The sequence below is a fragment of the Kogia breviceps genome, chromosome 5, assembly GCF_026419965.1.
Source record: "Kogia breviceps isolate mKogBre1 chromosome 5, mKogBre1 haplotype 1, whole genome shotgun sequence".
Lineage (NCBI taxonomy): Eukaryota > Metazoa > Chordata > Mammalia > Artiodactyla > Physeteridae > Kogia > Kogia breviceps.
The window spans coordinates 60,618,759-60,644,517 of NC_081314.1; the positions used below are offsets into that span (position 1 = coordinate 60,618,759).

General features: G+C 36.5%; 1 protein-coding gene and 1 pseudogene across 7 annotated transcripts in view; both read right to left on the reverse strand.

Annotated features, from left to right (window-relative positions):
- TBL1XR1 (TBL1X/Y related 1) overlaps nt 1-25,759 on the reverse strand; it is a 179,917-nt gene that overhangs the window by 45,015 nt on the left and 109,143 nt on the right. Inside the window, exon 1 of one of the 7 annotated variants that reach the window (XM_059063951.2) lies at nt 16,438-16,605. The exons of the other annotated variants lie outside the window; for them this stretch is intronic. The gene's annotated coding sequence lies outside the window, so the exon portion shown is untranslated. Of the gene's footprint in view, nt 1-16,437; nt 16,606-25,759 lie in introns of those variants that run through there. 7 annotated transcript variants of the gene reach the window in all.
- On the reverse strand, nt 20,031-20,548 carry LOC131756876 (translationally-controlled tumor protein pseudogene; annotated as a pseudogene).

Here is a 25,759-nt window from a genome sequence, read left to right on the forward strand (position 1 = left end):
CTCATGTCACAGAAAGGATTTAAAGAAAAGGTCAGCAAACTTTTCCTGTACAGAGCCCAACAGTAGACCTAAAGGATGGATAGGAGGAGAGTGAGAACATGAGTATTTGGGGAGGAAGGCAAGGAACAGAGCAACAACAGTGAGCAGCAACAGTTGGTGGAAGGGCTGGGGGAAGAAAAAGAAAGAAAACATGAAGTTAGGCTTGACAGGGGCCTTGGAACCATCACTTAAGAGAAAATTAATGCCCTAAAAGGTTTTAAGCAGGGATGGGTAATGACCACATTTACGTTTTAAAAAGATCATCCAGAATTCTAATATGAAGAACAGACTAGAAGGAAAGGGAGCCAAGTTAGGAGGGTGCTGGAGTAACCTCGGAGAAGACTAAAACCTGGACTATGGCATTAGAGCTGAAGAGAAATACGAGGATTCCAAAGATATTTAGGAAGCAGACTCAAGGGTGATTGACTGGACACAGAGTTCAGGAAAAGGGAAGAATCTTTTAGGACATCTGGATGAGTAGTACTTCATTTACTGAGATGAGAAACCATGGAGGAAAAGTAATGACCACCTTCATGTGAAGAAAAAAGCACCTCACCCCCCCGGCCCCGATTTATCTCAAATACTACAATTAATCACCTGAATGTGATACACATATACATCACACTTAACAGAATGATAAAGGTAAATACTCCTATAATTGTGGCTCAAGACTCCTTGTCTAGATGTCCCTGTGGCACAGCAGATGATCTGTGCTCTGGAGGATATCTTGCTCAATTCTATCCTGACCCACAGTAATGTGTAATAATGTGCTCGGTACATGTAGTAGGTACTCAATAGTCAATTTTGAAAGCCTGTTGACTGAATGATTTAAAAAAATAAAACCACACCACCCATTGTATCATCATAAGAAATTAAATCACAACTTGACCAATCATAGGTATCTGTTTGTCAGGGGAACAATGAGTCACTGCTTGATGAAGAGGATTTCCCAAAATGAGATTGGTTAGGTGGAATTCTAGCAAAAGACTGGTAAAGAAAACAGAGTAGTATTCTTCTTCTCTAATATATCATTCAGTCCAATATTCAAATAATGAATAATGGCACTGAAGTACCTATGTAAAAATTTTCAACAATGCCTGGTTCCAATAAGCAAAGGTCACCAAAATAATCCCAACTTAAAGCAGTGATCATGGGTGCTTCTGCATCACCTAATATATTCCAGGGCAAAGAAAAACACAAGTCAAAATGATATAGATTATTATCTATAAAAATTCCCATAATAAATACAAATTATTGGTGGTATATTTTTTAAAGTCAACAAGAAACACTAAACATGAGGAACAGGAAAGTTCTTATCTGTTCAAATTGCTATGAATGGGTTTATTACATTGATCATGGTACCAGATTAGTTTCTGTAACCAAAAGTTACAGAACCAAATTTTTTTTTAAAAGGGAAAAGGGTAAATTGTTCAAATTTCAAAAAGGTTATTCTAGCTCTAGTCCTACTTCAGCTAGCTCTTAAATTCCCGGAGAGAAAGAACATTATTGTTTTCCCTTATACCAAGTATATCCCTAGGATGGACAAAGCACTGTGCTAAGAGCTAGGACTAGACAGATGAAATAAAGTTGTCCCAAGCCTTGCAAAATGGACAGTTTTTCAGCGAAGAGAAACATACAAACAAATGTGTCCTTGAAAAGAAAAAAAAAAACCCAGCAAAGTCAATGCAATCCTGCATTAAAAGTTTCAGTCACAGTAGCAATAAAATTACATAGACTCTGTAAAGACCTGAGTTTAACCACTTTCAAAGACATTTAATTCTAGAATATGCTTTCGTATGAAACTGGTCTGTTTAAATTCTAACATCAAAAGGTCACCTGAAAAGAACAGGAAATTAGACAACATTTCAGAAACACAACCCTGTAAAGCAATTATACTCCACTGAACAAACAAACAAACATTAAGACATTCCCTGCTTGAAAACTTCAGTATTCACTTTCAAAACACCTTAAAAACCTACATGCCAGAGAACAAAATTAGAGAAAATGCCACCACTTTGTTAATGGACTCACTATAGCTTTGCAGAACTGGTCCATTTTGATTTGTTTGTTTATACATCTATAATATGACATAGTCTTCATCTGCCCCAGGTGAAGACCAGATACTCATACCAGCTATCACCGATTTTCAGGGTGCACATAAAAACCTTACCACTGTACTTCCTCCATCGTGGTATCTTTCAGAACAACTACCCTTAAACAATGTCACAAAACAACAGTGAGACATGCATCCAATCTTTACCCTATACCAAAGAGGTCCAGCCCTCAATGTCACGCCTGGTAGAGGTTACTATGTGTAAAATAAGTTATGCCCTCAAGGAGCTAAGGGACTCTTATTAAACAAGATATCCAAAATAAACCAACACGTCCTAAAATCACAAAGCATTTTATTTGTATATTCTGCTGGATCATACCTATTCATCCTTAAATAGTAAATGACTGAGTTCTAAAAAAAAAAAATTAAATAACTTTGTACTTTCCTAAGTCTCAGAAACAGCTTGTAAAATCATAAGCTTTTATTCAAAACTTCCATCAGTTACAGGCAATCAATTACTTAATTCAAGACCCACAGCTATATTAAAGTAGCCAGAAGTAAAACCAAAAATCACAATCTTAACCAATATTTAGCCAAGTGTTTATATTTAAAAGCACACTTAATATTTTAAATGTTTAGTATGAAATACTTTACTTCGACTTTACAGACAATAATCTAGCAAATATTACAAAAACAGGACAGCTGATGCAATTCAGCTATGATTCCTTCAACTGAATATGTATGGCATTTTCAGCACCACAAAACTGCATTCAGTTTTTTGAGTTCAGCATTCATAAACTGGCTAATAACTGCTCCAAATATTAACCATCTCCTCGTTTGTTCTTCTACACATCTAGCACTGTATTTCTGCCTTTGGCCTCAAATAGGACAGATACCATATTCTTTCCTGATACCATTTCTGGAGCATACCAGGGCCCAACTATGATCCTAAATCACATCATTTTAAATTTACAAGATTGAAAAAACAGAGAGGAAAAAAAACCCAATAAAGATATTCTTAAATCTCCTGCTTACAACACACTATTTAGAGGTCTGAAAACCCTTTGCATTATCCAAAATCAAATGTACAATCAAAATTTCTTTATCTTACAAAAATAATTTAGTCCAAAACGTATGTATGGTGGTGGCATAGTATCCCATAACAGACACATTAGTTTCACTTTTGTTTTGTTCAACATTTAGATGATTCTAAATTTTCATTATTCTAAGACTCCTATAAGAATATTTATGCTTAAAGTTGTTTTTTCTTCCATTTCTTTTTGGTAGGTATGCATTTATGAATAGACCTCGAGATCAGGAAAAGTCCCTACAAGTAAATTACCGGACAAAGGGAATAGCTAAATAGCTACTGTGATTCTCAATGAATACCAACAAATTAGATCCACTCAAAAGACAACCAATTCAGGACCCCTTCAAGCTGAAACATTAGGAAAATGTTCAACTTAAACAATAATAAACAACAGCAACAACAAAAACATGTTGGCCATAACATTAGCAAACATTTTAAAATAATACTCAATATTATCAAGATTGGTGACAGAGAAACTATCTTTAAATACAGTATCTACAACTACTGGCCATAGCTGTTTAATAGTTGAAAAAAAGAGCAACAATATTAAAAGCTGCTAAAAGAACTCTTAAGTTAAAATAACAGTTGTTTTAATACTGACAAATACTTATCAAACATTGTAACCCCTGGACATGTTGGGATACCCTTCCAAATAAACATTAATGACCCACAGGGGCCCAAGGTGATTGATATGCTGGGAGTCCATCTAGCAGAAAGGATGACTCAGGCTTCTCTGGAACTCAGCAGCTAAGGCATGGGGTGACCATAATTAGCAAGAAGAAAACTGTGGCTTGCCTCTTGTAGCATTCACTGACATTACCTGCGAAAGACAATACTACTTTACTACTACTGCCTTCCATTTGGAGACCTATTCCATTCTCAGCCCTGTGGTTTAAATGGGATGGACCTCCTGGTCCAAAGGAAGGCATTTATTTGCTTAAGCCAACCAGCAAATCATATCTTTGGTTTAGGGCTGACATTCCTCCTCCATAGACTCACACCATACCCCACGTGTCCCAACTCAATCACTCCCAGTAAGTGAAACATTAGAAGACGTGTGCTGGTTTCTATGAAAGTCAACCTCCTCTTTTCACAGGAGTGGGCAGGCAACAAGGGCACTCTGTGAAGCCTGGGATGAATGTGCATCACTGAGGTTAGAACAGAGCTATCAGAGAGAAAGAGAAGGAGGGCAGAGCAGAGACAAGAGAAACTGTGTCCTTGATGACATTAAGTATCTATTGTGCAACTGGATCAAATACTATCTGAAGTTAATTTACCACAGTATTTTGAAGAAGTCAAAAATGAATTTTATTGTATAATCCAGTGAATATTTGTCAGTTGTAACCTAAAGAGAGCAAACAACCCAAGGAACGTTTTAAAACAAGAAAGTGACTAAAGTCACTGCACTGATAGACTATATTTGGAGAGATAAGGAGTGGAGAGGGGGGTGGGAATCCAAAAATTCCCAGCTGTTTCCAGACTAGAAAGTGGAAAGACTTACCTATAGAAATGGGCTGCCTAGACAGCACAGGCCTCTGGAGAGCCACACTTTATATGTGTTAAACTAGAGGTAAAACAGGACATCCCAGCAGAAATGCTCCAGAGTATATTACAATTCACTGCTCATGGAAAGCGGTACCTCTGGTTCTGTTCCCTTCATACAGGAAGGTCAAACTTCCAGTTACTTATATTACTTTGGGGTGACAAACCAACCCAAACAAATGCTGACTATATTTGTGAGGATGGGGCAATGACAAGTGAAAAGTAAACACTACAATGGTGATGAATTAACAAAGCCTATGGGGGGAAAAGGCACTAAAGCACTACTTTTCTGACAGATTCATTTTATTCACTTGTTTAAATCTGGATGAGCACTTCCAATGTGTAAGGCACTATGACAGGTGCTAGAGACATGGCTACCCAATGTCAGGACCAGATCTTGTTGGGAAGATAGAGAACAATTAACTCCAACTTAGATAAGAAAAAATACAGAAAATTATGAAAGCATACACCCTGAGGCTGGGGGCGCAGACAGGTGAAGGATGTAAAATGTGGGTGGCTTACAGGTTTCTGTAATAGGCACAGTGTTGGAAGAACTAATTTTCCTTTTAATTCAAAATGTCTGAAGCACACCAAGTTGCCTTTGCTCCCATCTGTGTGTACACTGCTTCTCATTAATTTGATAAGGAAAATGAAACAGGAGACTATTTGCATTTATTGAGTAGCTGCTACATGCTATGTATGGGGCTAGGTCACATACACATTATATAATTTCCTCTTCAGTATTATCTTCCTCATTTTAACACAAGAGCACCGACACATGAGAATTAGATGTCTATATACAGATCTGGGCATTCAGAAATGTTACTCAAATACTATACTGACTTTCCTCAGAGAAGAAAAAAAAAGTATGGAATGTATAATGTAAAAGAACGTAATAACTATAAAAAGAATCAAAATTCTTAGCACTATGAAGTCCTAGGAAGTTGCTAATTCCAAGCCATGACATATGTTGCCAAGGATAAAAGTACAGCACAGGTTATCACCACACAGCTTACATGGACCTTGATATGACTGGGAGTCCTAAATGGTCAGCCACCACTACAGTCACAAACAAAACTGCTTATAATACCCTGCTAAATAACAGCTTCTAAACTCACAAAGAATCATGTATCAAAATTTATTGGATATAAATTCTCAATCTGCCTGTGAAGTAAAGTAACAGTTCACCCACTGCCACACTATCTCAATGGGTTATTATAGGAAATTGTCAAATCGTCTTGTTAAAACCATGACACACCGCAAAAATACCAAACTAGGACAACTAACAACAACAACAAAACAAACTGTATGGAAGGGAAATGAAATAGAATGAGGAAAGAAATTAAATCAATTTATCCATTAGCTAAGCCATTGGTGGTTATTACCATCTCACGGCTGAACTGTGCCCCTCTAGAATTTGTACATTGAAGGCCAACTTCCAATATCTTAGAATATGACTTTATTTGGAGATGGGGTCTTTTAAGAGGTGATTATGTTAAAATGAAGCCATTAGGGTAAAGCTTTAATAATGTGAATATAACTCAACGTGACTGGTGTCCTTTTAAGAGGAGGAAGAGACATGAGGAATGCATGTGCACCGAGGAAAGGCCTCGTGAGGAGGCAAGGAGAAGGCGGCCGCCTGCAAGTCAAGGAGAGGCTTCAGGAGACACCAAACCTGCTGGCACCTTGATCTTGGACGTCCAGCTTCCAGAACTGCGAGGAAATAAAATTCTGTTGTTTTATAAGCCACCCAGTCTGGGATACTGTGTTATGGTAGCCCTAGTAAACTGATACATACCCATCATCACAAATTCTGTAAAACTCTGATCATTCACTGGAGAGCTTTAAAATTACCAATGTTAAGTTTAGGATTGCTAGGCTCTGCCTTTCTGAAAATTTGCCTCTGTCTTTAGGAACCTATCCTGTCCTGTAATTGTCAAAGACGACCACATTAACAGGATGCATTAACACTTCATAATCCTCTTCCCCACAGTACCTGCTTGTCTCCTCCACTCCCCATGCTACACTCTCACGAACAGCACAAAAAAAAATGCATTATGCTTAATTTCCCACTACATTGAAAACAGTAATTAAAATCCTACTAATGTTAGGTAATAACACTTTTGTGTACATAACATATGGTACAATGAAGGAAGGTGTATTCTGAGACTTAGTTCTGAAGTCTTTGGCAATATAGCTTAAAATGTGTATAAAGTACATTCTCAACTTTTGCAATGTTAAATTTTAAAAGATTTCACAAAATTGTATTAGACTAAATGAAATCATGTTTACAAAACTTACTTTTGTAAATTGCAACAAATCAGGATTTAGAAACACATAATCTCAAGAAAAAAATATTAAGCTCTAATTGAAATATGTATTTCAGCATATTTTAATACTAACAAAATTTAAAACAAAATATAAAACCCAGTATAATAAAACCAAATTATTTGACTGATTTCTTAAAGCATTAATGACAACAACAGCAGACATACATTTTATAGAGCATTAGCCCTGGACTACAACCATGGTTTATTTGTCAGACATTTTAAGGATGTCTTTTCATGGATGCCTGTAACATTAAGTCCAAAGACAAGCACAGCAGTGCATTTCCTTAAAACAAACAAAAATTCTACCACTCTTGACATTAGGATAAATGCTGAATTTAAACTATATTTTTAAAGACCCAATCTTATGAAATAGTTTTTACTCATACTATTAAAAAGGAGAAAATATCCTTTTAAAATAATTAGCTCTGTATCTCATTTTTATGTAAGTTTTTAAAGGGTATCTTTAATAATGAGAATATAATGTCCTAGTGAAAAAGTCTATAGTACCCACCCCCACCCAAGAGAAACAAATACAATTTTAAAAAAAAAATAGGTAGACAAGATAGTTTGTGAAGGGAAACTAGCAAGCACTAGCACTGACTTTTACCTTCCAATTTTGGCACATGAGCATCTTTCAGATAATTTTACTAAGAGTGTACCTGGCAACATGTATATTTTACATAAACGTTGATTTCTTATTTTTTTTTAACACAGGCATACCTCGTTTTGTTGTCCTTAAGTGTTTTTTTTAAACAAATTGAAGGTTTGTGGCAACTTTGCATTGTCAAAATGACGGTATTTATTAGCAATAAAGTATTTTTTAAATTAAGGTATATATCTGTTAAGACATAATGCTATTATCACACACTTAATGGACTAAGGTATTGTATAAATGTAACTTTTATATGCACTGGGAAACCAAAAAATTCATGTGACTCGTTTTATTGTAGTGGTCTGACCAAATCTACAGTATTTCTGAAGTATGGCTGTAGTTGTAGGCATTTTTTGTGCTGTTAGAATTTTTTCTTTTGGTTGTTGTTGCTTTGTTTGTTTTGTTATCACATTAATGGTCAACAAAGTTGGTGAATCTTAAGAATTTAAAGCATAACTGAGAAGGGATAAACTTCTAAATTGTTTTTCCTTTCCTTTTCCATTGGAATCCAGAGCTCTCGTGTAAATTAAAGATAACATGAGAGAGAAATAAGATCTCAGGTATCCTGTATGATTTTAGACAAATCTTCTGGGCCTGTTTCCTCATCTAGAAAATGAGGAAAGTGAAGCAGACAGTAGTCTCTTTCACTTTTAAACTTCAATGATTTGAGTCAGTACAAGTACACAGAGTACACAGAGTATTACATGTAAATCTTGCAGGCTAAGAGAGTACCAGATCACATGGTGATTTTTAATAAAGCATTTTATAACAGGCTTACAAGTGCAAGAAAGGATTTTTTAAACTGTCAGACTTCAGATGGACATCTCCAGGAATTAGGAAAAAGGCAAAGTAAATGAGTCCACCTCATGAAGAAATATTTAAGAACTTATTATGCATAATGCTTATTAGGACCAGCTATCTTTTATAAATACTGACTTATATAAAAGCATAGAAAAATGGTATATCAAACCAATTTTTCATTAGCAACTGAGACTTCTAATGTCAATCATTTGATTCAACTGTGATCTATAACAGGGGGTTACAAACTTTGGCCTGTGTGAAAATTCCAACCCATCACCCATTTTTGTTTAGCCCACAATACCTTGTGGTTTTCACAAAACAAATGAACTGTTTTTACGGAACATGTGTCATTGATTTGATGATAGGGAAAACTAACTTTGAATCCCAATTAAGCAATTTTAAGAGTCTCAGCAAAGCTCTCTAGACTGAGAAGAGTAAACTAGCATGCATTATGTGATAAGTCAACTTTAAAGTTCAACCGACATTCACTACAGCTCTTTTTTTTATACCCAAAAAGCCTCTGATGAGCTGCTTCACAGTCCACAAGTGTGGACTTCAACTTCTCAAACATATAAAAAAGTGGTTGTTCACACAGATGTCTTCTAAAATCCCTTTAAAATATAAAACTATATGATTCAAGGATGGACTCAATAAACATGTGTTAAATGACTGAATAAATTATAGTCAAGGTATGCTGACAGAGGAATAAAGAAGGACAAGAAATTAAAACACTAAGGAAACAGAAGATAGGCCATAGTTCTGGTCCATCTTTTTCAACTATTGAGCAGTAATTAGTCATTCCCAGTCAATCTGGGAAGGAAAAGTCTGGAAATGAAAGTCAGGTAAGAAAATAAAAATCAAGACCCTAGTCCCCCTCCCACTAGCAAGAAAAGTTCTGAGTTTGTGGGAATGGGAACCAATATAAGAATGGTAACAGGATTTTCTCAGTTTAAAAACTATTCTGGCTTTGGAACAAATGTTGTAAGGACCCGTTAAGACTGGAATGCAGGGCTTCCCTGGTGGCGCAGTGGTTGAGAATCCGCCTGCCGATGCAGGGGACATGGGTTCGTGCCCCGGTCCGGGAAGATCCCATGTGCCGCAGAGTGGCTGGGCCCGTGAGCCATGGCCGCTGAGCCTGAGCGTCCGGAGCCTGTGCTCCGCAACGGGAGAGGCCACAACAGTGAGAGGCCCGCGCACCGCAAAAAAAAAAAAAAAAAAAGACTGGAATGCAGCTAAAACTTTTAAGACGACAGTCACCTGAATGAATGGATCCTTGGCTTAAAACGGAGATATCGCAGGCAAAATAAACAGAATAAGGTACCAGGTGTAACAAACTCATAGAGATGTAAACAAACACTACCTATAACAGTATTTAATAAACAATTTATTGAATAAGGAATAGATATTCTTTGGTTCCTCAAAAGAAAAAAAGACTAAGTAGATAAAACTAAGACTACTAAGCCCTAAGTGAATCAAAACAAGTGTCCACAGACTGATTATACTGATACGTGGTAAGTTCTTTGGGAGAGCAGTAATAAAAATGTGCAGAAGGTTGTTATGGTAGCAGAGATGTATGATTAATATAGATCAGGTGTCCAAGTATGGGAAAAAGATGTAAAGAGATCACATTCATCCCAATGGGCAATATATGCTTGTTCAAATCAAAAGAAGATGATGTAAAACCAAGTTTAAAACTCAGGAGACTGATACACACGCACCCCCCACAACACACACAGAACCCAGCTACGAGTAAATCTTGAAGACAAAAGGCAAAAGAAAATGGAGTAGAAATTGCTGATATATATGAATTGAGGTAGGCTTCCAAAGTTTTATTGAAAACGGTGGAGAAGGGATTCCACCATGAAAACCTTATAGGTCAATTTCATAGGGTAAGAGAAAATAGTACAACTATCCTGTAACATTTTGTTTAAAAAACAGACAAAAAACACAACATAGAAACAAATCAAGTACACCACTCCATAACCACATGGGGAGAAAGGTCTCCCGTGTCCATCCTTTGTAAGTACTCTACCTAGTCAGGTTATATAGACTTTCTAATTGCAAAAACAGACCTTTTAATAGTATCTCATTAAAAGATGCTATTTTCTGTTTCATAGTACACGTACTTCAACAGCTAACACTATTTAAAGTGCTCAAAACTAAAACCCAGATTCATAATCTTTGTCATGCCCGTGACAAAGTTTGATTATTTTATTTAGTATAGAAGTGAGGTCTGTAGACCCCTGGGGTCCCAAGACTTTTTAAGGGGTCCTAAAGATCAAAATTATTTTTACAGTAATATAAAATACTGTTATAAAATAATATGCCTTTTTCACTGAATTGATATTTACACTGATATTACAAACCAATAGTTGGTAAAACTGCTCACACCTTAGTAGGAATCAAGGCACTAACACGTTACAGTATTAGTAGTCATTATACTATTCACCACCAGGCACTTCAAAAAAAAAACTCACAAAAATTCTTCACTGAGAGGTTCCTTGATGAAGGAGGAAAAACACTTTATTAAAATCTTAACCCTGAAGTACACCTTTTTAATATCCTCTGTAACAAAAAATACACAGAGTATTTCTGTTGTTGCATACTAAAATGATGGTTGTCTCAAAGAAAAGCACTGTGAAAATGTTTGAATTGCAAGCTGAACTAGCTACTTTTTTCATGGAACACCATTTTTACTTCAAACAACTCACAAAGTATGGTTTTTCAGATTGAGAATTTGGCAGACATTTTCTTGCAAATAAACAAAGTGAAACTGTCACTTTTAAGAAAACAACTAACAATATTTGTTGGCAAGAATAAAACTTAAGCTTTTAAGAGATAATTAGGATTTGGAAAATTTATCAGCCACCATGAGCTTGAGAGCTTCCTGATACTACTCCAAAATTTCTGTGATGAGATCAGTGGGGATGTTAATGACTCTGGTTTTTTCTATTGTGTAATGAACATTTGGAGATCTGTATAACTCAGTGAACAAATATTTTCCCAATGACTAGCATAAGACTATGCATGAGGAAAACAATCCATTCAAAGTTCAAGAGAGACTAATGGATTTTAATATAATAGAATACAAAAAGTCCATTGATACAATTTCAGAACTTGCACTGCAACTAACCTTTAAGAAACTATCCACTTGTTGAGATTTGGTGTAATAGCAAAGAAGAATATCTAAATTTATTTGAAAAATGACTTTTTATTTTGATTAAAAAAATTTACATCTATCTATCCTTGAAAGGCCATTTTTCCTATAAATTTCCACTGTAACAATGTATGTCAACATGTGAATGCAGAAGCAGATGTGAGAACCCAGATGTCTTCTATTAAACCAGAGATTAACAGAGACTTTCAAAAATTTAAAACAACACCACTCTTCTCATGGAAATTTTTTGTCTTGGAAATTATTTTCCATAAAACATATTATGTGTGTTAACATGTTATAGATGGGTTTGTTACTGTTATGTTAAAATGCATTAGTACTATAAAACTTCACAGTGTTATTAATTTCTGATGCAGTATATATTGATAGCTATAACCCATTTAAAGAAAATTTTTCTAGAGTCATTAATAAATGAAGAATGTAATGAGGTACTATGTCTAAAATGTTTTAGACCTGCTAGTATAAAAATTGATTCCCTCTTGGCAATATTGGTGCTAATGCTTTCTGGAAAAATCCAAGAGTTTCCCTGGGGAAACAGACCTTTTATGCCACAATATTGTTCATACTATAATATGACCTAAATCATGACTGGTATGATTTCTGTTATGTTCATATTGGAATTACATGCCTAATAAACAAAAAAGGTACTTAAAAGCCATAAACATCTTCATGTAAAAGTTCTAGTTTTGATAAAACATATGGAATCTATTAACTAAAACATGGAGGAGTGAAAATTATACATTTTCTGAGACTACACCTCTAAATGAACTTCTTGCCAGATACACCCACTTGTGTGTAAATTTCAGTAAGTTGACTGAAATTCAGTTTCTCTCTCCTTCATTCAACAAACATTTACTGAGTGCCAATATAAGCCTGGCACTGTTCTAGGCCCTGAATGCTGCAATAATACAGAAATCTATTAATACAAAGAATGATATTGTACAGAATAGTCTTCACAGCCAAATTCCAGGCTGCATCCCATGTTTTCATCAAATTCTTTCACAAAAAGCTGTGAAACGGTGTGGAGGCTGTGGTAAAGGAGCACTGTCCCCGTGACAGTTTCTCCTCCAATGGTGTGTATTCCCACTATCCTGCATGTCTGCCCAGCCTCACATCTGTGTTAAGTGGTAGGTTCCAAAGGGCTTCAATCCCTTCCCTGACAACTGAAACATGAAGCTGGTCTCTGTCTTGCAGCCTTTGCTTCCTAAAGAATACATTCAACACTGCAAACAATGGCAGACTTCTTCACCATATACATGGAAACAAATAATGCAGGGCCTTGGCACTACAGAATCAATTAAATCATATACTCAATCTGTTAGCTACATGAGAAATAAAAGGAGACAGCTAGCTGAGCGACAAATATGCAATTCTTTATAGTCAGGTTTCCAGGCTATACATGGTACAAATTCCATACCTGCCTCTCTGCACTGTGAGGACACAAAAGAAAGACGTAGAGGAGATGTGGGGAGTGGAGATCCAGGGAACAGAGGCACATCTGTGTTTAATAATGGCAAGTAACTAATCCACACTCATTTTGCTACTCCTAACCATATCAATAACTGCCGTGGATATATTAGAAGAAATTCAAACCTAAGCTAATCGGGTTTCCCTTCTTTTTGAAATTGTATATAAGCCATTACCACCCTTTTGTCAGGTAGAGAAACCTAGGCCCAGGCAGAAGTGCTGGGTAAACACAGCTGTCCCCAGGATCTCCCATCATCCTTTCCCCAGACTAGTCTCCTTTCCGAGCACTCTAATACTTAGCACTACAGTACTTAGCACTACTCTACCAATGAAACTCTCTGCCTTGACAACTCCCTCCAGCTTCCCCCTGAGCCCCACCTCTGACCCCCTACAATCTAAAACCAGCTGAGCCCCTGCCCTCCTCAATCGGTAGTTGTACTCTATAGGTTTTTTACACTAGGTCCCCAACCAACACAGCCAACAAATACATTTCATCCCTTAAAGTCAGGTAGATGACAAGCTTAACAATCTGATGTAACAAAATGTTAATGAATAATAATGGATTGATGTCCTGCTTTCCAAGGAACTTATAACAAATGCATAAATTACATTACCTTAACTCAGTGTTTCTCAAATTTGAGTAATACCAAGTACCTTCTATAAGAAAACAAAGTAACACACTAGTCCTAAGAGTTGGTTCGTATATTTTATTATGTTACTAACATATAAATATAAATAAAAATACTAGGCATGGTCCTCATCTCAAAGCACTTCCAACTATAAAGTGAAAAAAAAAAAACCTACCTATCAATACCAAGGTACTGGGCTTCCCTGGTGACACTGGTTAAGAATCTGCCTGCCAATACAGGGGACACACATTCAAGCCCTGGGGTCCGCCCTAGGGTCCGGGAAGATCCCACATGCCACAGAGCAACTAAGCCCATGAACCACAACTACTGAGCGCCTGCGCTCTAGAGCCCGTGAGCCACAACTACTGAAGCCCACGCGCGCACCTAGAGCCCATGCTCTGCAACTAGAGAAGCCGCTGCAATGAGAAGCTTGTGCACTGCAACGAACAGTAGCCCCCACTTGCCGCAACTAGAGAAAGCCCACGCGCAGCAACAAAGACCCAACTCAGCCAAAATTAGAAAAGAAAATTTAAAAAAAATAAAATACTAAGGTACTTTATGTACAATGTCTACTATGGGATTAAAATAAACACAAATGGTCTGTCTTTGTTACAAAGTGGCCACCTGGATGATCTAAAATGTGTTATGTATATTACTTTATTTTTAGACTATCACATGGACAAAAATTTTTTAATTTCTCATGGAGAAATTACTAACCCAGAATCTTGTAGGAAATGGTCAATAATGATTTGAATAATTATACTACTTGTATAATTCATGAAATGCAAGTATATTTCAACACAAATGTAAGTTAGTTTTTCATTTACTTGCAACTTATGTAACACTAATATAATTCAACCTTCAAAAGCAGATATACATATATGACTTAGAATTTTTTAAATGTATTTGGTGTTTTAATACAAATAGACATCTTAGAACAACTTTATAAATAATTCATCATATATGATGAAGATGAATAAAATCACATGCCTAACCAACTGGCAAGAACAGAATAGAATCCAACATTTAAAAAAAACATCATGATAGCCCAAGGCACAAACAAATTTGGTGGGGGGGGGGGGGGAGGAGGAAGTGTATTACTTAGAGGCTAATCAAAACTAAATGAACACAAAACTGCATGCGTAGAGGGAGCTGGGAGAATATCTGACTAAGCTAGAAGGTTTAGCCCCATGGTTCTTCAAAATTTGCTGCACATTAAATCATCTGGAGAACTTTTAAAAAGCCTGCTGTCCATGTAGCATCCCATACTAATTAAAGCACAATCTCTGGAGGTGGGAGCCAGACAGCAATATTTTTAAACGATTTCCAGGTGAATACAGGGCAGAGCAAAGTTTGGGAAGTCCTTGTTTACCCAACTGAAAGCATTCTGATAATCTGTGCAAAATGTGATGACTTAAGAGAAGCAGCTCTTGGGCTTCCCTGGTGGCGCAGCGGTTGAGAATCCGCCTGCCGATGCAGGAGACACGGGTTCGTGCCCTGGTCCGGGAAGATCCCACATGCCGCGGAGCAACTAAGCCCGTGAGCCATGGCCACTAGGCCTGCGCGTCCGGAGCCTGTGCTCCGCAATGGGAGAGGCCACAACAGTGAGAGGCCCGCATACCGCAAAAAAAAAAAAAAGAAAAAAAAAAAAAAAAAAAAGAGAAGCAGCTCTTCAGACGACACACAAAGTACTTTTAAAATCCATGTATCCTTCTGTATGAGTTTCCCCAGATGGCCATAACTAAGTGCCACAAACTGGGTAGCTTAAAACAACAGAAATTTATTATCTTAGTTGTAGAGGCTAGAAGTGTGCAATCAAGCTGTTGGCAGGGCCATGCACTCTCCAATGCCTCTAGAGGAAGATCTTCCCTGGCCTCTTCCAGTTTTGGGTAGCAGCCCCAGGCATTCCTTGACCTGTGGCAACTCAATCCCTGTCTCCATCTTCGCATGGCCATCTTCCCTCCATATCTGTGTCTTCACATACCACAAGCCATTCTCCTACATGCGTGTTCAAATTTCCCTCTTTTTATAATGTCAGTCACAGTGGAAAAAGGACCCACCCTTATGACCTCATCTTAATTACATCTGCAAAAACCTTAAGGTCACATTCACAAGTACCAGGGGTTACAACTTCAACATATCTTTGAGGGGACATAATTCAACTCATACACTTAACTTTCAAAACTCCCCTAACAAATCAACTATAAAATTTAGTGGTATGCAGTTAAACAAAGAACTCCAGCTTAGAGAGAACTAACTTAACTATGTTGCACCTTTTCAGAGCTTGAAATGACAACAGATTTGAAGGTGCTTTAAACAGAGCATCCATCCTCTTGCATCTCCTCAGCAGCAAACTACTCCATTATTAAACTATAAAGGTTAAAAGAATAAACTACCCTCAAGCTAGTTTCTTCTAGCCTTGACTGCCAAACTTCTATTTTAAGGCACACCTTAAACAAAGTCCAAAATTCTTTAGCCTGACAATAAAGTCCGTTCTGATGTAGTAACCTAAAGGTATAGCTTATATTTCTTCCAATACCCTTACAGTCAAGCCAAACTGGACAGCATTGTCAAACTACATCACTGTACTAGTTTCCTAGTGCTGCCATAACAAAGTACCACACATAAGGTGGCTTACAGCAGAAATTTACTGCCTTACAGTTTTGGAAGTCAGATGTCCAAACATCAAGGTGTTGGCAGGGCTCCTTCTGAAGGTGCTGAGTAAGGATCTCTCCTAGCTTCCTTGGCTCCTGGATGCATTACTCTAGCCACCTTGCCATATCTCCCTGTGGCTCTTCACACTGTTTTTCCTCTGTGTCCAAATTTCCTATTTTTTATAAGGACAACAGTCATATTGGATTAGAGCCTACTCTAATAACCTCATTTTAACATAATTATCTCTGTAAAGACCCTATTTCCAAATAAGGTTATAGTCTGAGGTACTGGGGGTTTGCACTTCAACTAATGAATTTCAGAATACACAATTCAACCTATAACAGTCATTAAGCAGAGAAAGCCCAGGATTAGTGAACAAAGATGCCATCATTTTACCCCTACAAAAGTGTAAATGGCAGCTGTAAACAAAGGCTAACAAAAGCCTTTTCCCCTGACCTTCAGTTATCTCTCTAGCTTCGCTATCAGATTAAAAAATCCCTTTAAAACAAAATTCAGACCAACACTAATTATGTTAACTATGATAGCATCAACATGCATGGAATAATTTAAGTAACTTTATGTCATCAAATGTATTACTGTTCAGAATTTAATCACTCTTCTCTTTTCTGGCAAGTTATTCATCCCCACCGTACCCTTGGACCCTGGCTATGTGACATAATTTGGCCAATGGAAACTGAGTAGATGAGCTGTCCAATCACAGCTTTAAGAGGTATTAAAAGTATCTGCCAGGGACTTCCCTGGCAGTTCAGTGGTTAAGACTCCACCTTCCAATGCAGGAGGTGTGGGTTCGATCCCTGGTTGGGGAGCTAAGATCCCACATGCCTCATGGCCAAAACACCAAAACAGAAACAATATTGTAACAAATTCAATAAAGACTTTAAAAATGGTCCACATAAAAAGAATCTTAAAAAAAAAAAAAAAGTATCAGCTAGTGCTCTTACTCTTTTCTTCTGCCACATGAATGAGCATGTTCTACATGGGGCCTGCTCCAAAAGCCTTGATGCCCAAATGAGAAGACACAGAACAGAGGCACAGCCAACCCACATTATCTACATGCAAAATATTTGGAAAATAAATCTTTATTTTTGTAAACCAGTGAAATTATTTATAATCATAAAGAAAACTAATATACTTTAAAGTAGTATTTTGACTGCATATAACCCTAGAGGATATAACCTACGGACAAAAAAGAATGACAAAGAAAGTTTAAACTTCTTTCTGTAGTCTTATTATAGTAATTCTATTAGCATTACTAATTTGAATATTTTTATAAATATATATAAAACAAATAAGAAATTATGTTAAATCCATTACAAATCAAAATTTTCAGAAAGAAAAAATATATATACAAATAGAGAAGCAGTAAAAATCTTTTCATCTTCTCTTCATGGTATAGTACTGTCTGTACTCCTCAAGCTGGCTACACCTGAAGGATATATAGCAATATGCTAAGGGAGGATAAGAAGGCAGAGGTTGAATGTGTCACATTATTCCAAGGAACAATTTTTTCTTGATAATAAATAAGTTTGGTCATTTTACTTTTATAAAAATCTCTTATCTGATGGACCTGCATACAAAAAAATTAAAATTATTTTAATGTTTATAATACAAATATATTTTCAATAAAATTCACACAACACAAATCAAGCTTTAAAACCCTATAGTAATCTTAAATTTGAATTGAAATATAAGCAGGAATTTGTGATTTATTTCTCTTACTAAATACACATTTCCTTGTTCTAAAAAGGCCTAGCAGCAATTAATGACAACCTAGTAGTAAAAAGCACTCCATGCTTTGACTGTAGTCTCTAAAACACTTCTCATAAAAATAGGAATGCTTTGAAGGAAAGACCAATTTCAGGGCTGAAGCAGAAAACCTGGAACATCTTGCCATGCAAGAAAGCAAGGAAACAACCAAAGGCCACGTGTGTCATGTCAAAAGGAGACAGGAACAGCAATGGATTAAAACACCTCAAAAATAGTTCTTAATCCATGAGATTACAAAAATTAAAAATAAACTTCACATCACTGGTCAGTCACCTTGAGAGGGCACCACCAACTCATCAGTCTAAAAACTGACAACTAAAACAACTCAAGTACAAACCCTGCTTTTGCTGTGCAAGTTCTATTTCAGTATCCCAATACTTGACAAGGAAGAGTCCTTCTTCACAGAATTCCAGCCAATCAATGTAAAAACAATGATATAATTAAAACAACAATTTTCTATCCCTAAGAAAATAAAGAATCTAGGCAACAATCATTAATGGACACTAAGACCACCGGGAATATCTGATGTGGAACTTTATAATGGATAGATGAGACTAACAACAACTGAATCTACTAATCAACATCAACACCACCGAAACTGATACAGCCAGATGGTGTATGCCCCATGGTGTGAGGTAGAAGGAAGAAAAAAGAAGACTTCATGATCCAAGAATTAAAAGTGAATTTAATCATACCTCAACTAGCACTTTACGGAAGTTACAGGAGGACAGTAGAATGTATTAGTAATACCACAAGGATGTGATTAGCCAAATCCAGAATGTGGGGAATTTGACAGCACAAATTTTTTTCTACCAACAGGTGGAAGAGACTGAAATTTAGCAACCAAAAGCAGTGTGCAGACCTTGTTTGGATTCTGTTTGAAAGTAACCATCTGAAAATGTCATTTGGAAAGCAAAAGAAAAATTTTAATTCTCTTTACCTCTTCCAGTTTCTCATAAGCCTTTCATCTTTTCTAGACCACTGTAACATATGAAGCCTAGCCTTTTCTCCACAGTAATGAATGGGAAGGATAAGGAAATCTATAAGGATGAGGGTAGTGAGTCCAGAGACAATACAAAGACTTATTTCATACTCAACATGTATCCTCGTTTTCTAATCCTGATTTGAAAATGAAATCTTGGGCTTGACTCTTTCTCTGGATAGTAAACAACTCCAGATAAGATGACTTGGTATAAATTCACCTAGACATATTCCAAGGGTTTTCACCAGACTGACTATCAAATTGCTGATCAATTTTCTGCTTCTCAAGTACAGGTATTAGAATAGCCGCCATCCTTCAATATGATGCAAAGGCATGCTAGGTGCTCAATAAACAGTTAAAAAAAAAAAAAAAAAAAACACCACACACACACACAACAGAACTGAGAGAGTGAAAGTGCTTTTCTTCTCATTGCTCTCAACCTCATCTCTTTTTTGGAGAAGGAAACACATTTAGGGAAAAGAGAATACTGTCTACACCCAGAGACATCAACTTCAGAATCAGTTTACTTCAAAAACATCAAGGAATTAATAGTAAGTTTTCTTACTAGTATAGTAAAACCCCTTGATTACCATCAAATATTTAATCTTTTTTTTTTAGTTTAAATGCATTTTATTTTTAGACAAACTACATGACGTATTTTTTCTCGAAAGCAATGCCTCAGCTCCAAATAAATCACCATCAAAACAAACGAAGAGCTCAAGATGACATCACTCCCATTTGTCTAAGTCCTGGTGCTGTGTGGATGAAAAGCAGCAGCCAGCCAGTTATGATGACAGGTGACAGATCCAAAGTAACTGCCCAATTTGTTAACATTTTTCCCTTTCTAGGCCATCCTTAAAGAAAATCGTATGTGGGGTCACAGCATCCTCACAATAGTCCAGCAGAGGAACCATGCCATCTAGATTCATGTTTTCACCAATAAAGAAGTGACAGTTTTTGAAATTAGCAAGGATGTGTTTGATTTTTTCTGCAGCCCCCGTCACAAAAGGTTTTACTCTTTCTGGTCCCTATTCTCCAAGTTTCCCTTTGGCTGACTTCATGTAATCTTTGATGTACTCCTTGTAGGCTTCTTTTTTGAAGCTGGTTTTCTGTAAGTGATGGTTCATGACAATATCGACACCAGTGATTACTGTGTTCAATACCTTCACCCTTGGGTCCTTCAGCAGAGGCATTTCCACCAATAAGCGAGTCATCAATGTCACCCTCTGTCCTACTGACCATCATCCCCCTCCACCTCCAGACACAGCCTGTCAGTGACCTCCCGGATCTTGTAGATGTCAGAGAACATCTCATCACAGCTCATGAGGTCCCAGTGGATAATCATGATGGGGACTGGTGGGAGATGACGGTGGCACTAGCTTAGTAGGAGCCTTGAGCTCAGAGTGAGCACGGTGTGCTTCGGGGGCAGTGAAAAAGTTAATCTTTGTTTTTCATCTCAATTACATAACTAAAAACTGCTTTTTGGAGCAGAATTTTCTTATACAATTCTCTGAACAAAAGGAAAAAGAAACATTCTTTCAAAAAAATACCACATTCTGTTTAGGCCACTGATCTCAAAAACACTCAACCTCCATTAAAATACCTATATAGTTATAAAAAGAGTTAATTGTTATGATAAAAATGTTACATATAAAATGTTATAATGAAAATGAATACACATAAGTTAGAAACAATAAGCATTTGAACTGTCATATAAATTTTTAAGAATAAAATTGTTCCCACAAATCATACCTATTTTCACTCTACTGAAAGGTTTCTCAGCATTTTATAAGTACTCTACTGACCTAAAAGCCCCAAATATAAATTATAATAAATATCAGGAAAAAAGTACTCTTTTCTTTGGGCCTGTTGGTATAAAATAACTGTTAACTGATACAACCTATAATATATAAAATATTAAGAATCACAGGCTTTAGAGCTGAAGGGAACAAGAGATTTTTTTCTCCTCCTGGTTTAGGTTACCCCTATTAATTAAAACCTCAAAACGTTTACATGTAAATATACAATCATTTTCCCCTTAAAAAACTGGTTAAAAAAAACCCTAAAATGGATGGCTACAGTACTAGATATGAGCAATATGCAAAACTGAACCCATGAAAATAGTGATTGCAAAACAGACATGAGCACAAAGCATCTGCTATTACCAAAACTTATACAGAGATTTGGGTTTGGAGAGGAAGAGTGAGAAGATGAAACAAAGAAGAACCTCCATCACTTTTCTGTTTCTGGTTACTCGATCAGTTATCACAGGGTTATCTAATATAGCAAAGGTTTTCAACCTATTCACAGCCAGTAGGTAGGACTCTGCAATTATTTTCCTTTCAATTTTCTGTATTTAAGAAGCATATTGTGCTGAAACTCAAGACTGCCAGAACTGAAAGAATGCTCCTCCTTTCCGTTATTGTAATGGAAATGGGTTCACCTCTTTTTTCTGTCCCTCCTTATATTAGTGGTAAAGGAAACTTTCAGGGCAATACTTAAAACAATAAAAAAGCAGTTAGAGGTAACAGCAGCAAATGAAAACATTCATTACAAAATTAATTTTTTATTTACATAGACCACTACGCTAAAGAAACCATACTGGATCATACAACATGTGGGATAGGTTAGATATTTCAAACACTGCGGTGACTCAATTAAATACTCTAGGAATGACAGCTTATTCATGTTTATTAAAAAATGCAAGCTAAGGGAAAGGAGACACTTAATCCTTAATATTCACTAATTATGCCTGAAATATAGCCCAATTCATAAAAGGCACCCAATTATGATTTTTTGAGAATAAATGAATAATGTTTTTTTCCCCACTAGTCAGTAGTATTTAAAAAGACCAAAAAATAATCTTCAGTGATGACTACAACTCAGTGTTCCTTCTCATCCACTCCTATATTGATCTCTATTACCCTCTCAACTTCAATAACTTGTATCTTTTTTTTTTGGAGAAAGGGTGGAAGAAAGAAAAAAGCCACATTCCAGTTTCTAGCCCACTACTGACTCTTGCTTAGTGTGGTATATCAAAATCACCTGCGGCAACTTCTTCAAAGTAATGTCATAAACTTTGTGACAACTCAGAAAAGTCTTAATTAAGTGTCAGCAAGTCAGAAGTACAGCTCAAGCATGTCGATCTTAACAAGTTCCTCAGGTCATACAAACCATGCCTGCATCACACTACACACTTCAAAAACTTCTTTATCTTTAAATCCTGTAACTATAAACAAAACAAAACACACACACCCTCTTTTTCACTGTAAACTCCTTATATCTTTGATCTACTCAGTTTCCCTTTTTTACACTTATTTTTTTGAATTTTTAAAATTCTTATTAGTTATCTATTTTACACATATCAGTGTGTACACGTCAATCCCAATCTCCCAATTCATCCCACCACTACCCCCCCGCCACTTTCCCCCCTTGGTGTCCATACGATTCTTCTCTACATCTGTGTCTCTATTTCTGTCCTGCAAACCAGTTCATTTGTACCATTTTTCCAGGTTCCACAAATATGCATTGTTTTTCTCTTTCTGACTTACTTCACTCTGTACGATAGTCTCTAGATCCATCCACATCTCTACAAATGACCCAATTTCGTTCCTCTTTATGGCTGAGTAATATTCCATTGTATATATGTACCACCTCTTCTTTATCCATTTGTCTGTCGATGGGCATTTAGGTTGCTTCCATGACCTGGCTATTGTGAATAGTGCTGCAGTGAACATTGGGGTGCATGTGTCTTCTTGAATTGTGGTTTTCTCTGGGTATATGCCCAGTAGTGGGATTGATGGGTCATAGGGTGATTCTATTTTTAATTCTTTAAGGAACCTCCGTACTGTTCTCCATAGTGGCTGTATCAATTTACATTCCCACCAACAGTGCAAGAGGGTTCCCTTTTCTCCACACCCTCTCCAGCATTTGTTGTTTGTAGATTTTTCTGATGATGCCCATTCTAACTGGTGTGAGGTGATACCTCACTGTAGTTTTGATTTGCATTTCTCTAATAATTAGTGATGTTGAGCAGCTTTTCGAGTGCTTCTTGGCTACCTGTATGTCTTCTTTGGAGAAATGTCTATTTACATCTTCTGCCCATTTTTGGATTGGGTTGTTGGTTTTTTTAATATTGAGCTGCGTGAGCTATTTATATATTTTGCAGATTAATACTTTGTCCGTTAACTCATTTGCAAATATTTTCTCCCATTCTGAGGGTTGCCTTTTTGTCTTGTTTGTAGTTTCCTTTGCTTTGCAAAAGCTTTTAAGTTTCATTAGGTCCCAACTGTTTACTTTGTTTTAATTTCCATTACTCTAGGAGGTGGATCAAAAAAGATCTTGCTGTGATTTACATCCAAGAGTGTTCTTCCTATGTCTTCCTCTAAGAGTTTTATAGTGTCCAGTCTTATATTTAGGTCTCCAATCCACTCTGAGTTTATTTTTGTGTATGGTATTAGGGAGTGTTCTAATTTCATTCTTTTAAGTGTAGCTGTCCAGTTCTCCCAGCACCACTTATTGAAGAGACCTTCTTTTCTCTGTTGTATATTCTTGCCTCCTTTGTCACAGATTAGTAGAACATAGGTGTGTGGGTTTATCTCGGGGCTTTCTATCTTGTTCCATTGATCTATATTTCTGTTTTTGTGCCAGTACCGTATCGTCTTGATTACTGTAGCTTTGTAGTATAGTCTGAAGTCAGGAAGTCTGATTCCTCCAGCTCTGTTTTTTCCCCTCAAGCCTGCTTTGGCTATTCTGGGTCTTTTGTAGCTCCATACAAATTTTAAGATTTTTCTGTTCCAGTTCTATAAAAAATGCCACTGGTGATTTGATAGGGATTGCATTGAATCTGTAGATTGATTTGGGTAGTATAGTCATTTTCACAATATTGATTCTTCTAATCCAAGAACATGGTATATCTCTCCATCTGTTTGTGTCACCTTTGATTTCTTTCATCAGTGTCTTATAGTTTTCTGAGTACAGGTCTTTTACCTCCTTAGGTAGGTTTATTCCTAGGTATTTTATTCTTTTTGTTGCAGTGGTGAAGGAATTGTTTCCTTAAATTCTCTTTCTGATCTTTCGTTGTCAGTGTATAGGAATGCAAGAGATTTCTGGGCATTAATTTTGTATCCTGCAACTTTACCAAATTCACTGATTAGCTCTAGTAGTTTTCCGGTCACATCTTTAGGATTCTCCATGTATAATATCATGTCATCTGCAAACAAAGTGACAGTTTCACTTCTTCTTTTCCAACTTGTATTCCTTTTCTTTTTCTTCTCTGATCGTCGTAGCTAGGACTTCCAAAACTATATTGAATAATAGTGTCAAGAGTGGACATCCTTGTCTTGTTTCTGACCTTAGAGGAAATGCTTTCAGTTTTTCACCACTGAGAATGACGTTTGTTGTGGGTTTGTTGTATATGACCTTTACTATATTGAGGTAGGTCCCCTCTATGCCCACTTTCTGGAGAGTTTTTATCATAAATGGGTGATGAATTTTGTCAAAAGCTTTTCCTCCGTCTATTGAGACGATCATACGGTTTTTATTCTTCTATTTGTTAATATGGTGCATCACATTGATTGATTTGCATACATTGAAGAATCCTTGCATCCCTGGGATAAACCCCACTTGATCATGGTGTATGATCCTTTTAATGTGTTGTTGGTTTCTGTTTGCTAGTATTTTGTTGAGGATTTCTGCATCTATATTCATCAGTGATAGTGGTAATTTTCTTTTGTAGTATCTTTGTCTGACTTTGGTATCAGGGTGAAGGGTGATGGTGGCCTCATAGAATGAGTTTGGGAGTGATCCTTCCTCTGCAATTTTTTGGAAGATTTTGAGAAGGATGCATATTAGCTTTTCTCTAATGTTTGACAGAATTCACCTGTGAAGCCATCTGGTCCTAGACTTCTGTTTGTTGGAAGATTTTTAATCACAGTTTCAATTTCATTACTTGTGATTGGTCTGTTCGTATTTTCTATTTCTTTCTGGTTCAGTCTTGGAAGGTTATATACCTTTCTAAGAATTAGTTCATTTCTTCCACGTTGTCCATTTTATTGGCATAAGAGTTGCTTGTATTAATCTCTCAGGATGCTCTGTATTTCTGCAGTGTCCTTTGTAACTTCTCCTTTTTCATTTCTAGTTTGATTGATTTGAGTCCTCTCCCTCTTTTTTTGATGATTCTAGCTAATGGTTCATCAATTTCTCTTATCTTCTCAAAGAACCAGGTTTTATTTTTATTCATCTTTGCTGTTGTTTTCTTTGCTTCTAGTCCACTTATTTCTGCTCTGATTTTTACGATTTCTTTCCTTCTACTAACTTTGGGTTTTGTTTGTTCTTCTTTCTCTAGTTCCTTTAGGTGTAGGGTTAGATGTTTATTTGAGATTTTTCTTGTTTCTTGAGATGGCTTGTATTGCTATAAACTTCCCGCTTAGAACTGTTTTTGCTGCATCCCATAGGTTTTGGATCATCGTGTTTTCATTGTTATTTGTCTCTTACGTATTTTTTGATTTCCTCTTTGATTTCTTCAGTGATCTCTTGGTTATTTAGTAACATATTG